The sequence below is a fragment of the Erpetoichthys calabaricus genome, chromosome 7, assembly GCF_900747795.2.
Source record: "Erpetoichthys calabaricus chromosome 7, fErpCal1.3, whole genome shotgun sequence".
Classification (NCBI taxonomy): domain Eukaryota; kingdom Metazoa; phylum Chordata; class Cladistia; order Polypteriformes; family Polypteridae; genus Erpetoichthys; species Erpetoichthys calabaricus.
Genome location: NC_041400.2, coordinates 81,242,856 through 81,257,046, shown reverse-complemented (window position 1 = coordinate 81,257,046; position 14,191 = coordinate 81,242,856). Strand labels below are relative to the sequence as shown.

At 40.1% G+C, this 14,191-nt stretch overlaps 1 protein-coding gene across 1 annotated transcript in view; it reads right to left on the bottom strand.

Moving 5' to 3' along the window:
• The window catches only part of LOC114654212 (protein unc-13 homolog B-like), an 837,814-nt gene that overhangs the window by 645,899 nt on the left and 177,724 nt on the right, over positions 1–14,191 (bottom strand).

The following is a 14,191-nucleotide window of genomic DNA, read 5'->3' as shown; positions in this document are numbered from 1 at the left end:
CCAGACCATACGAACTGTATGTAAATATATATTTTTTTAAGTTTTTAAGCACAAATATAGTTAATTAAACCATAGAATGCACAGCGTAATAGTAAACTAAATTTAGTAACATTGAATAACACTGAGACAACCTTGAACAACAGAGAAAACTAACACTGCAATAGTTCGCGCTATAGCGCTACCAACCACTGGCTAAAAACACTTTTTTTAATGAGTTTTAAGCACAGGGAAAAAATGAACATTTGAAAAAATCCGTAATTTAATAAGCCACCAAGAAAAGCAACATTGCAACAATGCACGCTATGAACCGATCGCTGTAAACAGAAGTGAAAACAAAATCAAGCCCAGTGCATTCTTTAACTGCCTTCCTACCTTATGCGTCCAACTCTTTCTCTCGCGCTGCCTGTGTGTGTGCGTCTGTCTCTCTCTCACGCTGCCTGTGTGTGTGCGGGCTCTCTCTCTCGCGCTGCCTGTGTGTATGCGTCTGTCTCTCTCTCACGCTGCCTGTGTGTGTGCGCGGCTCTCTCTCTCTCCCGCTGCCTGTGTGTGTGCGCGGCTCTCTCTCTCACGCGCTGCCTGTGTGTGTGTGTGTCGTGCTCTCTCTCTCTCTGCACAGGAAATGCACAGGGAGAGACTGAACATGTACAAACCGAAAGGGAAACTGGCTTGTTTGTATACCGAGTGTGTGGCCGTAAACCGAGGCAAAAGTTTGGCAAACTTTTTGGTCGTAAACCGATTTGTACGTGTACCGAGACGTTCGTGAACCGAGGATCCACTGTATATATATATCCATCCATCCATTTTCCAACCCGCTGAATCCAAACACAGGGTCACGGGGGTCTGCCGGAGCCAATCCCAGCCAACACAGGGCACAAGGCAGGAACCAATCCTGGGCAGGGTGCCAACCCACCACAGGACACACACAAACACATCCACACACCAAGGACACACTAGGGCCAATTTAGAATCGCATATATATATATGTATATATAATATATAATATATATATATATATATTATATATATATATATATATATATGTATATGTGTATTGTGGGAATATCCTGAAAAAACAAGTCAAAAAACAAGATAAAGGTTTGGGGACCGTCCCCATATATAGCCCTATGACAATATTAATGAAAAAAACGGATCAAAAGACTTTAAAGTTTGTAAAGCACAATTGACAGTTTCCTCCCACAGTCCAAAGACATGCAGGTTAGGTGCATTGGCGATTCTAAATTGTCCCTGGTGTGTGGGTGTGTGTGGGAGTGTGTGCCCTGCGGTGGGCTGGAACCTTGCCCGGGGTTTGTTTCCTGCCTTGTGCCCTGTGTTGGCAGGAATTGGCTCCTGTATTTAGGATATAGCGGGTTGGATAATGGATGGATGGACATGTGTATGCATAGCCCCATTTGCCCGTTTTCATTTTTTTTCTTTCTTCAGTAATATTTCAGCAAACCCGGAGCTTGTCAGTTCAAATCCTGGTACTGACACCACTGTGTGACCCTGAAGAAGTCACTTCACCTGCCTGTGCTGCAAAAAACAAAAGTAATGTAACATATTGTACCTCAGATGTTGCAAGTTGCTGGAATAAAGGCATAAGTAAAATAGATAAATATGTATTATACACATAGGAACTATTCATTTATTTTCAGTTAAGTCATCTGCAGCAAACCTTAATAAATGAGGGTTTCTCCTTTTTAGATAGTGCAAACTGTTTCTTCTTCATTGAGGTTTTCTCTTGGAGAGCTTTTTTCATTTCATTGAAAATTTAAGCAGCAGCTGCCAAAATATGTAGCTTTCTTATTAATTTTTCAACATATATGTATATATATATATATATATATATATATATATATATATATATATATATATATATATATATAGGGTGGCGCAGTGGGTAGCGCTGCTGCCTCGCAGTTGGGAGATCTGGGGACCTGGGTTCGCTTCCCAAGTCCTCCCTGCGTGGAGTTTGCATGTTCTCCCCGTGTCTGCATGGGTTTCCTCCGGGCGCTCCGGTTTCCTCCCACAGTCCAAAGACATGCAGGTTAGGTGGATTGGCGATTCTAAATTGGCCCTAGTGTGTGCTTGGTGTGTGGGTGTGTTTGTGTGTGTCCTGCGGTGAGTTGGCACCCTGCCCAGGATTGGTTCCTGCCTTGTGCCCTGTGTTGGCTGGGATTGGCTCCAGCAGACCCCCGTGACCCTGTGTTTGGATTCAGCGGGTTGGAAAATGGATGGATCTATATCTAAATGCCCGCGAAGTACTGCTTTTAAATTTTTATTAAGAAGAAAACCTTTTTAAATTGAGGGAAAATATACGAATAACAATTTGTTAAGGATCTGTTTTTTTGTGAAGCAGCCTTAACACAGCTTTTCCACTGTTTTATAAACGAACGCCATATAAGGTCTTCCTTTTTCCTTGCTTCGCCAAGGAAGGAGCCTTTTTATTAAATCCAAGGGTTCTTCGCTTTTTTTTTTTTCTTTTTTAACGATTGTTATAGTTATGTTTGTATACCACGTTGTCAGTTCAGCACTCCGGTTGTAATATGACCAAGCTGTACAAGCACACTCTTGAGAATGCAACGTATAGTTATACAGGAGAAAAGCAATCTTGCCTCAAATCAATGGCAACCTTTTGTAGGTCTATGAATTTAATTTAAACTTTAGGTTTACACGGTGCATTCTTTCCGAAGTACCTGCACTCATGAATATGTCTGTATGCGTCAGTCACTCAAATCCCCGTGCTTCGCACCAGCGAAGTACTGCTTTTACATTTTTATTAAGAAGAAAAGAAAACCTTTTTAAATTGAGGGAAAATATACCAATAACAATTTGTTAAGGATCTGTTTTTTTGTGAAGCTGCCTTTACTCGAGTGATCACTTCGAGCTGACTTGCTGGCTAACCATAAGCGTTACCTGGTAGGTAACCGCCCATACAATCAGATTGTGAATCAGACTACGAATGCCGTGAATGTAATTACCCCGATCTACATGCTGTCAAATAAACGAACCACACGCCGTGGCAGAATTTTAGGGGCTTCGCCTCTAGCGCTGACGTCCGAGGTTCGATTCCCGTAAGGGAGTGAAGTGAGTGGGTGGTTACCTACCAGGTAACGCTTATGGTTGGCCAGCAAGTCAGCTAACATCATCCACGGTGCCTTCATTTGTGAGAAGCAGATCATAGAATGGTTGAAAATAGTTTACTGTCAAATAATGCAAAGAGTACGCGACACGTGTTTCCCCCTTATTCTTGGCTCATCAGGCGTACACACTCACTGCACTCGCTTACGGTAATCGAACCTCGGACGTCAGCGCTAGAGGGGCTTCGCAGCGGTGAAGTATTGCTTTTAAATTTTAATTAAGAAGAAAAGAAAACCTTTTTAAATTAAGTTTTAAAAAGAGGTGTAAAGACATTGACAATAAGCTACGCAAACCCACCAAGACATGCAATCATTTAAATCAAGGCGCGAGTCGAAAAACACCATCCCATAATATTAGTTAACAATTAACACATTTCTATATGTATTGTAAGCATACAATACAACTGATAATATGTTGCGCTTATATATCTGGTGTACCGACATTTTTGCGCGTTTAACGGCTGAAATCTAACGTGGTTTGTGCCCTTCAGAATGAAAACAGTTTGCATTTACCTTTTTAATAAAAGGCGAGCTTTTAAACCTGAGAAATCACCCCGTAAATGCACATGTTTAATTGCACATGTGTTAATATGTATGCTTACATAGTATTAAAAGACACTCGACAATTAACATCATTTACCTTCGTTCCCGTGTTTGACTCGTGCTGTAAATCTCTTCCTTGTTTTCAGTTCACGTGATTACGTAGGAGGCGTGATGACGCGATACGTGACTCCACCTCCTACATTAGAGTATATGGACAAAAAACAGGTTCCAGTTATGACCATTACGCGTAGAATTTCGAAATGAAACCTGCCTAACTTTTGTAAGTAAGCTGTAAGGAATGAGCCTGCCAAATTTCAGCCTTCTACCTACACGGGAAGTTGGAGAATTAGTGATGAGTGAGTGAGTGAGTGAGTGAGTGAGTGAGTCAGTCAGTCAGTCAGTCAGTCAGTGAGGGCTTGGCCTTTTATTAGTATAGATTATATATATATGATACATTATAAATATGATAGTTATTAATTTAGCCACAATCCCACTCTTGTCCCCACTTGTCTCCAGCAGGGGGCGCTAGCTCCCTTGTTGGAAAAAGTTCTTTTGTAATTGTGGCATGTTACATAACCCAAAACTATATGGATATAATATAAAAAGGCGACACCCCTCCCTTAGTTATACGGAGGTAAAAAATCACATAAGAGAAATAACTTCGCTTTCTTTAATGATGGTTTACGCGGCATAACAGATAACGAAGCCATGACAAGACCATCACCGAAGTGGGGGTCCGATGTACAAAGTCTGCCATTTTCGTCGCTGCGTTGGAAGGATTTTCCGGATCAGATGACGGAATCTCCCATCCGTCCGTCGGCTTCAAAGGTGTGCCGGGCAATGTTCCAAGGCTTTATACTCTTTCTCCATGTGCAGGCCCCAACTTAGGTAAATCATGCCATTCCAAACAAGGAAAAGAAGATCCAATGTCATGCTGACTCTGACACACAGAAATAGTACAATGCCCATTTCACAGTTATTCTTAACTTGTCTTGTCTTAAAAAGCTTGCCTAGCAGTTCTAAATGCTGGACCCCTGTACTAAATCTTGCTTTGTGTTAGCTGTACATATAAGAAGAACAGAAAAGCAGGTTTAAAATATTTGCACAGAGCACAGTGACATGTTAAACTTATATTCTGATTACAGTATCCTAAAAAAACAGATTGTTACAAATATGTTTTTGGAATTTATTAGTCCATGGTAGTTATAAAAAAAAAAGAATAAAAATGGACAATGAGTCTGAGAAAAAAATGCTTTTTCATGTTGTTAATTCCATGTGAAATGAGGCCTTTAAGTTTGTGATGCACGCTATGCAATGACAGGAATATATAGAAGGGGACAACAAAAGAATGAAGAACACACCCAGAAAATATATTTGAATTCCCAAAGAAATTGGCAAGACCTCTGTGGGCTGAACAACAGTCTGTACCAGCTCTGTACCTAGATTCAAAAAGGCTAATCTTTTATCACCTATATGTTCTACATAAGTATTATTTAACAAAACTGCTTTTTCAAATACATTTCCTAACCTTTTAAGACTCTTTTGAAATGTATTTCCTACTTTTGGGCGCAGTGGCACAGTGACAGTGCTGCTGCCTCGCAGTTAGGAGACCCGGGTTCACGTCCTGGGTCCTCCCTGCGTGGAGTTTGCATGTTCTCCCCGTGTCTGCATGGGTTTCCTCCGATTTCCTCCCACATTCCAAAGACATGCAGGTTAGGTGCTTTGGCAATCGTAAATTGCCCCTGGTGTGCGTGTCCTGTGGTGGGCTGGCGCCCTGCCTGGGATTTGTTCATGCCTTGTGCCCTGTGTTGGCTAGGATTGGCTCCAGCAGACCCCCGTGACCCTGTGTTAGGATATAATGGGTTGGAAAATGACTGACTGACTGACTGACTGACTTTTGCTATCATCGGTTTGACTGTGTTTGTTAATTTTGACTTATAATAATTGGGATAAGGTATATTGTTAAGAGCCACTACAGTGGGTGAATGCCATATTCCCACAGGGAATAGCAGCTGAGAAGAGGCATCTTCAAAAGGTAGCAGCACTGTGAGTAGGTACCTGTTTTGGTGACTGGTACAGGTGTAGCTTATATGTGAATGCAACTATTTGGTCTGCTTGTGCCAAGACTGTAAGTCTTTTTGCTTGAAGCATCTGTCCACACGCAGGTAAGGCTATAAATTAGGTATACCTAATACTATTACAAACAACATAGTTAACAGTAACTTTAGCAAAGATATACCAAAATAACAGATACAGGAATTTCCATGATAGTTTAGACTATAGGCATAGTGATATGAACCTCTAGTGTGGGTGACTGCCATATTCTCACAAGGGTTAGCAGCTGAAGTGGGGGGTGCTCCAATAAAAAGTACCACAGGGAGCAGCACACCTGCTTTGGTGAATAGCTCTGGGGTAGCTTAACTATTTGGTCTGTCTGTGGTGTGTTGGTGAGTCTCTTTGCTTAAAGCAGCTGCACACATGCAGATAAGGCTGTACATATGGGGCACTATAGAGCAACTATATTAAATGTAAATTTTTACAACAATATAGCAAGAAATTTAAGCTTTCTGTTACATGTGAAAAGTAGAATACCCTTTCTTCCCCATCACATTCCCAGAAAGCAAAACAGTGTAAAGTTTCAGATTGAAACAAATTATTCATGCTTATCTCTGTGGTAAAGGAAGTGTCACAACCAGGTAAATCTAGGATGTCAAGATTTCTGTAATAAAATAAAAAAAAACACTGAGAATTCACTTCACAAAATTTAACATTAAGCAGCTGCTTCTGGAATATCTTTGGCTAACTTCTTAGTCCACAGGATCAAGGAGTATAACATTTTAACAACTTTAGGCATAGCAAAGAAACATATCCTGATGGGATGTCCGTCCATCTCAGAAAACAAAACTCCCTCATCAGATACCCATTAATAGCTTACAGTCAGCACCAATTGTGTCTTTGGGATAAGAGAGTGAAATGGAGAATGAAAGAAAATGTATTCACAAATGAGCATAATGTACATATTACATACAGACAGCAACAAGGCCTAGGTTTCAAATCAAGAGCCAGACCTTCATGCTGCAAGGACAACATAATGAAGATAAGAAAGCATTTTAAAAGAAAAACTCTGCCACACTCATGAAGTTAATAACCTCTACTGCTAAATAAAGGTTAGCAGCTTTTCAATTTTTCAGATATTTTTAATTTTCTTTAGAATAAATATTTTAAATAAGAAAGAAATTGCTATTTAAATGACAAATTAGTGTACACCTTTTGTAAGGAGACGTAGTGTAACAAGATATTTTACATCCAAATTTTACTCAAAAATAAGAATAGAATATATGAAATATGCAATCCTTGCACCACCTAGTGGTGAAATTAATAAAGTCAACTCAAGAGCAGACGCATTTTAAAAAAAGTAAATACATTGGATTTAGCTGGGGCAGTGCTGCACATACCATGACTTCATTTCACTGGATGCAATATATATCCAGTAAAAAAAATGTGAATCCATACAGCAAATACATCTTTATATCAAGACTGAGCCATCCTGATAAAATCAGCAACAGCAAAGCATAAAGACAAAGCATTAAAATATGGTCAGTGATCCTTCAGGAAGTTATCTTACCCTACAAACTATATAAAATCATTAAAAAGCATTAAAAATTAGTTTGAACACAATTAAGGAGCAAACCATAAAGCTGTAACTAAATAAAATCAACAGCAGAAAGTCAAAATATTAAATCTTTAGTGTTAAATATCCCCCTTCCCCCAACAATACCATTTTACTACACAGATTAATTGTGAGCTGTAAAACCCTATAATCCGATCACATGCTTGATCCTAATGCTTGACTCTCAACATGTTAATATATCACTGCATCAGTCCTCATTCTCACTTCCCACACCTCAAAGAGAGATGCAATAAATTAAATAAACAGTATTATGTACAAGGAACTTATAATACATAAAAGTTATGATTCAAGAGATGAAAAAAATAACTAAAGTGGTGCTTCTCTAACTCAAATATCCATTTATAAAAATATAAAAAGGTCTTTAACAGAATAGTTTGTGGAACGAGCTCCGGACACAGACAGGCAGACATGTTCTTTTGCACCACCACACGTTTATTTACACTATTATTATTACTTACAATGTCCAAAAGTGCTCCACAAACCCCAATCTTCCCCAAAGTCCAGGCCAACCACACTGCCTCCTCTTCGAACCACCTCCTTCTCTCTGACCTCGTCCTGCTTCCACCCGACTCCAGCCTCGAATGAAGGGAGACTGCCCCTTTTATCCATACCCGGATGTGCTCCCGGTGTGCACCGGCAATCTTCCACCAACACACTCCAGTGTAGCGGAAGTACCAGAAGTGCCGGCTGTCTCCCCGGAAGCACTCCGGGTGTTCCCTCTCTTCTTCCCCCCCAGCACTTCCACACAGCTGATGGTGTTGCACAACCAGTTGTTTTTGCCTACCATACCCTTACAGAAGCTGTGCAACAGTACTTCGGTGGGGTACTGGCTTGCCTGTAGGCTTATGAAGGTTGGCATATTTATCTTTATGGCCGGTATTTTACCTTGCGTACTGACCACCAGGTATTAACCACTCTTCTGGGTGTTGGGGGTGGGGGGGGCGTGGGTTCAGGTCACAAGCCACTCAGGCTCCTCCAGTGGGCAGATCGGTTAAACCAGTTCAACTTCAAACTCCAGTTCACACCTGGCTCTGAAAATACAGTTGCTGATTTACTCTCTAGAGCGGTTTCCTTATCCCTGCCTATGTGTTCAGTCTCAGAGGAGGAGGGTGCCTGGATTCATATGCTGCAGAAACCACTTAGCGGCATAGTTACTGTACAATGGAGGAACTTTGTGAAGCCTCCCATGATGGTAAACTGCTCTGTCTGTTGCAAAGATGTGAAAGGATGGCCAAAAGCTGTGGGGCCAAAGCTTCTTCCTTTTTACCTGGTGCGTGATGAACTCTCTTGTTAGGAATGTCAATGTCAATTTATTTATATAGCACATTTGAAACAAACATAGTAATGCTGTGGCCAAAGTGCTTTACAAAAATAGAACAAAATAACATAAAACATAAATAGAAATAAAATATATGAACATAAAATAAAATACATAATAAATAGAAGTAATGTTATATACATAAAAAATAATCACAAAGAGGAAGCCATCAGTATTACTGAAGGTCACTGAATGCAATTGAATAGAAATGAGTCTTTAATCTTGTTTTAAACAGTTCAATTGTAGACGACTCCTTTATATGATGAGGTAAAGAGTTCCACAGGCGAGGTGCAACAGCTGCAAAAGACCTGTCCCCCTTTGGTTTTACACTTGGTACGAGGGACAACCAGAGACAGCAGACCAGAAGATCTAAGCACTCTAGATGGCTGGTGTAAAACTCACAGTTCAGATAAATAGGCAGGAGCAAGCCCATGTAAAGATTTAAAAACTAGCAGCAAGATTTTAAAATCAATTCGAAAACTGACAGGCAGCCAGTGTAAAGAAGCTAAAATAGGAGAGACAGAGTCATACTTTCTTGCCCCAACCAGAAAGCGAGCGGCAGCATTTTGGACCAACTGTAACCTGTGTATCAAGGATTTGTTAATCCCAGAATACAGCGAGTTGCAGTAATCGAGGCGAGAAAAAAGAAACGCATGAGTAGCTATCTCAAGATCCCTAGAAGATAAAAAAGGCTTTATATAACCTAATAGACGAAGTTGGAAAAAGCAACTCTTGACTACCGAATGTACTGTACTTGTTTCTCAAAAGAGAGGTTACTATCAAAGGTAACACCAAGATTGCGGACTTGAGGTTTGGAAAAGACAGAGAAAGAGCCGAGAAGACCAAGACCAATTTGGGCTTTAGCTGATGGACCCACTATAAGCACCTCTGTTTTATTTTGATTTAGATCAAGAAAATTATTAGCCATCCAGGATCTTAGTTCAGACAGACAGTTGTGGAGTTGATTTGTTGTGGAGTTGCAGACAGAAATATAAACCTGAGTATCATCAGCATAGCAGTGAAAAGAAATGTTAAATTTCCTAAAAATTGCTCCAAAAGGGTGAAGGTATATGCAGAATAAAATAGGGACCAAAATGGATCCCTGAGGAGCACCATATTTAAGAGGAGCAGTAGATGAAGAAGAGGAATTAAAAGTCACTGAAAAGTGTCAACCAGTTAAATATGACCTGAACCAGTTAAGAGCAGCCCCTTTAAGCCCAACAAGATGTTCAAGCCGCATCAGCAATATTTCATGGTCAATAGTGTCAAAGGCAGCAGACAGGTCAAGGAGGAGAAGGACTGCCGCATCACCTGAGTCAGTAATAAGAGAGATGTCGTTGAACACTTTCAGGAGTGCCGTTTCAACACTATGATAATGCCTAAAGCCAGATTGGTAGATCTCAAATAAATTATTGGACTTAAGGTGATCAACCAATTTATTATAAATAATTCTTTCTAGAATTTTAGCCAAAAATGGCAGTTGGGAAATTGGACGAAAATTAGCTAAAACTCCAGGATCTAATTCTGCCTTTTTAAGACAGGGGCGGACTGCAGCATATTTAAAAAATGAGGGCACAACCCCCGAACTAACAGAATCATTGATGATGGCTAATAAGGGTGGGCCCAACACATCAAAGGCTTCCACTAAGAGACGTGCTGGTACAATATCCAGAGGACTGGGGGCTGGTTTAAGGGTGTCAATAGTTCTTTTTAGCTGTGAAAGTGAGACTAGATCAAAGGATTCTAAGACAATGTCATGATTAACAGTAGAAAGTTCATAGCCCATTTAAATAATGCCACGGCGGATAGTATCGATTTTGCTGACAAAGAATGATAGAAACTGGTCACATGAATGAACAATGCTATTTGATCCCATCGCAGAGTGGGGGTGAATGGCCGCATTAATTGAATTAAATAAGACCCTAGGATTCTTTGAATCACAGGATACTAAATCGGCAAAGAAATTTTGTTTTGTTATCTTAACTTCAGCCTGGAAATTGAAATGAGAAGTCCTAAAAATCTGTTTAGAGACAATCAGTCCATCTTTTTTCCAACGTCGTCCAGCAGTTCGACAGGCGCGGCGCAGTGATCGTGTATTTTCATTTAGCCAGGGAGCAGGTCTACCCTTATTACTGCGTATCTTGGGCGGAGCAATTGAGTCTAAAATCGTTTTACAGGAAGAATTAAATTTTACGACAGAGTCATCGATACCATTATTTTGGTCATGCACATAAAGACTAGAGAAAATGGTTTTAAAATCAGATATAATAGAAGAATTTAAAAAGCGCGAGCAGCGTGGGGGACAGCTATTAGTAGGGACATCGACAGTAATATTCAGATCCATCATTATAGAAAAATGATCAGTAAAAGAAACATCACATAATTCAATATTATTCACTGAAATATCACAAGTAAGAATGAGATCGAGGGTGTGACCGAGAGAGTGGGTTGGCATATTAATATGCTGTATAAAATCAAATGAGTTCAAAAGTGATAAAAAGTCATTGACCAAAGGTTTCGATTGACAACAAACGTGAATGTTGAAATCACCAACAATAAGAACTTTGTCATGAGAGAGGGTGATATCAGCCAAGAGATCAGAGAATTGAGAGATGAAAGTTTCATTAATTACAGGAGGTCTATAAACCACGGCAAACAGTAGAGAAAGGGAGCTGCACACTTCGAAAAGTTGAAGTTCAAAGCTGCTAAATGGACCCCTTGTAAGGCTCCGACACAAGAACATACTTTTAAAAATAGTGGCAATGCCCCCACCCCACGACAAGTCAGGCGAGGAGAGTTTAAACATGAATAACCTGGTGGAGTCAAGTCAGTAAAACAAGAAGAGTCACCATTTAAAATCCAAGTCTCAGTGATGAAGAAGAAATCCAGATTATTTGAGGTAATAAAGTCTTGCAGAATAAAAGTTTTATTAGACACTGATCTCACATTCAAGAGAGCAGCCTTGATAGATGTAGAAGAGCTCATTGCAGGATGAGCACGGGTGAGTGTGCGAAGATTAGCAGTGTTTACTACTCGATTGCAGGCCGAGGAAAAGTGATGCTGTCTTGAAATGGAGAAATTAAATCCGGTGTCCAGCGCCCATGAACCAGTGATGGAGTCCTGAGCAGGAGAAGATGGGTCATAGACGACTCGCAGGCATTGGGAATCAAAGCTCTGGGATTTGAGTCGGCGTTGTTTAACAGCAATTCCAGCTCTTTTCCCACAACGGCGGCAGGTGCGTTTGCGTCTCCGAGGGGCATTCAATTCACTGATACAGGTGAACACCGGCGTCCAGGTGAAGAAGTCAGGAGATGAATAAAACAAAGGTGGAGGTTCACAAAAAATCCAACCAGGAGATGAAAATTGAGAGGAAAGCAAGTCAGAAAATATGTTTAGTAAAGACTCGCGATCATAGAACAGTGGCCATTGGGATAAACTAAAACATAAAAACAAAGTTAAAACATAGACTAGAGAGACGAGCAGATGGCCAGCCACACCAGTCGGCGCCATCTTGAACCAAAGAAGAGGTATTAAACATTAGCAAGGGGTCTCCAAAGCCTAAACCCTGAATCTCTCCAGGCAAGAGTAACTCATATAGCCAATGCAGGCCATCTGGGGATTGTGAAAGTAAAACAATAATGCAGGGAGACAGTCTGAAGGCCAAATATTGACCATGATGTGGAACTGCTACTGAAGGAATGTTCCGCGTGTTTATTAAGTGGCAAGGCACTGAGACAAACACCAGCTCTTTTGAGACCTGTGACATGGCCGGTACCACCTTGGGAGCACTTAGAAATAGATATTTAGGGAACTCAATGGGGCACTGGCTCATGCAATGCATTTTTTGGGTGTGCATGACTTATATTCAAAATACCCTGAGGCGACCATGCTAAGCTCCACCACAACACAATCTATCATATGCACTCTAAACCACCTGTTCAGTCAATGGGGTTTTCAAAATGTTATTACGACAGAAAGAACTGTATTAAACATATCAGAAAAGCAGTGTTACACCCAGAAGCTAATGGAGGGGTGGAAGGCCTGAACCGAAGACTGAAAAAGGGCATCAAAGCATACATATTGGAAGGAAGGAGTTTTGATGATGCTCTCCACTAGGAGTGTGCTATATGTATCGTCTATGATAATATCTTAATTGTTGTTTTAAAGATGTGTGAGCTGAAATTATATAGTATGTCACTCACTTTGCAAAAAACAATCAAAAACACTCCTTGAGAGTTCACTCATTCCCTTCATGTAATCTAATAGGATAGACTAAAGCGAGTGCAGAGGCATGCACAGTCAGCAAGTTAAGCTAGCAAAGCTGCCTAAAAAATGAGTGAGCAAAATGCACACAGGGATAAAACAGCCTCACAATCTACATCATTAGATTTAATTGCAAGACATGAAAGCAGTTTGGTTTTGCATAAGAAAATGCTTCCTTATTAGGAATCACAAGTAGCTAAACACAGTCACTTAATTATCAATATTTTTTATTAAAGTGTTCATGCAACATTCAGACCATACAGTCCAACAATGATTTCCACACCTTGGCTCAAACTCATTTAACCACAATCATGAGTTAAGGAGTTAAAGCTGTCTACAATATAAAGGTAGTAAAATATAGAGATTTTTTTGAGCCACACTGCCCCCATGGTTTCATCCTGCTCCCTTCAGGTCCTGATAAGATTTCCATCCCACTTCCACCCGCTTCTTTTTTCTTGCAGCCGCCTAAGGTTCCATTCCATTCCTGACCTCATTCCCAATTTCCACTTTAAAAAGACAATTGAATGAAGCTGATAGCCTAAGTGGAGTCTTAAAACAGCAAAATTAACACGTGTAAAAAAATTAATATAAAAAAAATCTGTTTAAAACTTTTTTTCACAATACAATCAGATATAAATTACTGATATATTTTTCAAAAAATAATAATTAAGATAGATAAATAGATAAAGGGTGACCAGGCATATTGTTCTTTCCAACAAGGTCATCTTTTTGATACTTAAATTACTGAGCATGACGCTAAGACATACTATTCTCCCCAACACCTGCAAGATGTAAGGTGACCACAGCACAGCAGAACACCAGTAACCTTGAACACACAAAGGTAAGTTAACACAGATACAACGGAAAGGGTAAAAAAAAAAAAAAAACCTCAACAGTACTCCTACCAGTAATTGTATTATGCACATGTTGCTTCGGTTACCAAGTGCGACTTGCCCAAATCCTTTATAATAGAGCTGAATAATAAGGCTCAGATGAGCCTGGTGCACCATTTTAAGAAAGTCTTACTTACTAAGCATGCTTCGTAGAATAGTTCAGATGACTTAACTTTATGCATGAACACAATTATTTTGTTTCATACCTCTCTACTCCATCTTGTAGATGGAAAAGTAACAGCATTTCAGGCCAATAAAAGACCACAGCTGTGGCACACTGGGAGATGAGATACTTATACCACATGCTCTCATATTCTGGCACTGCAAACATATACAGTGCCTTCCA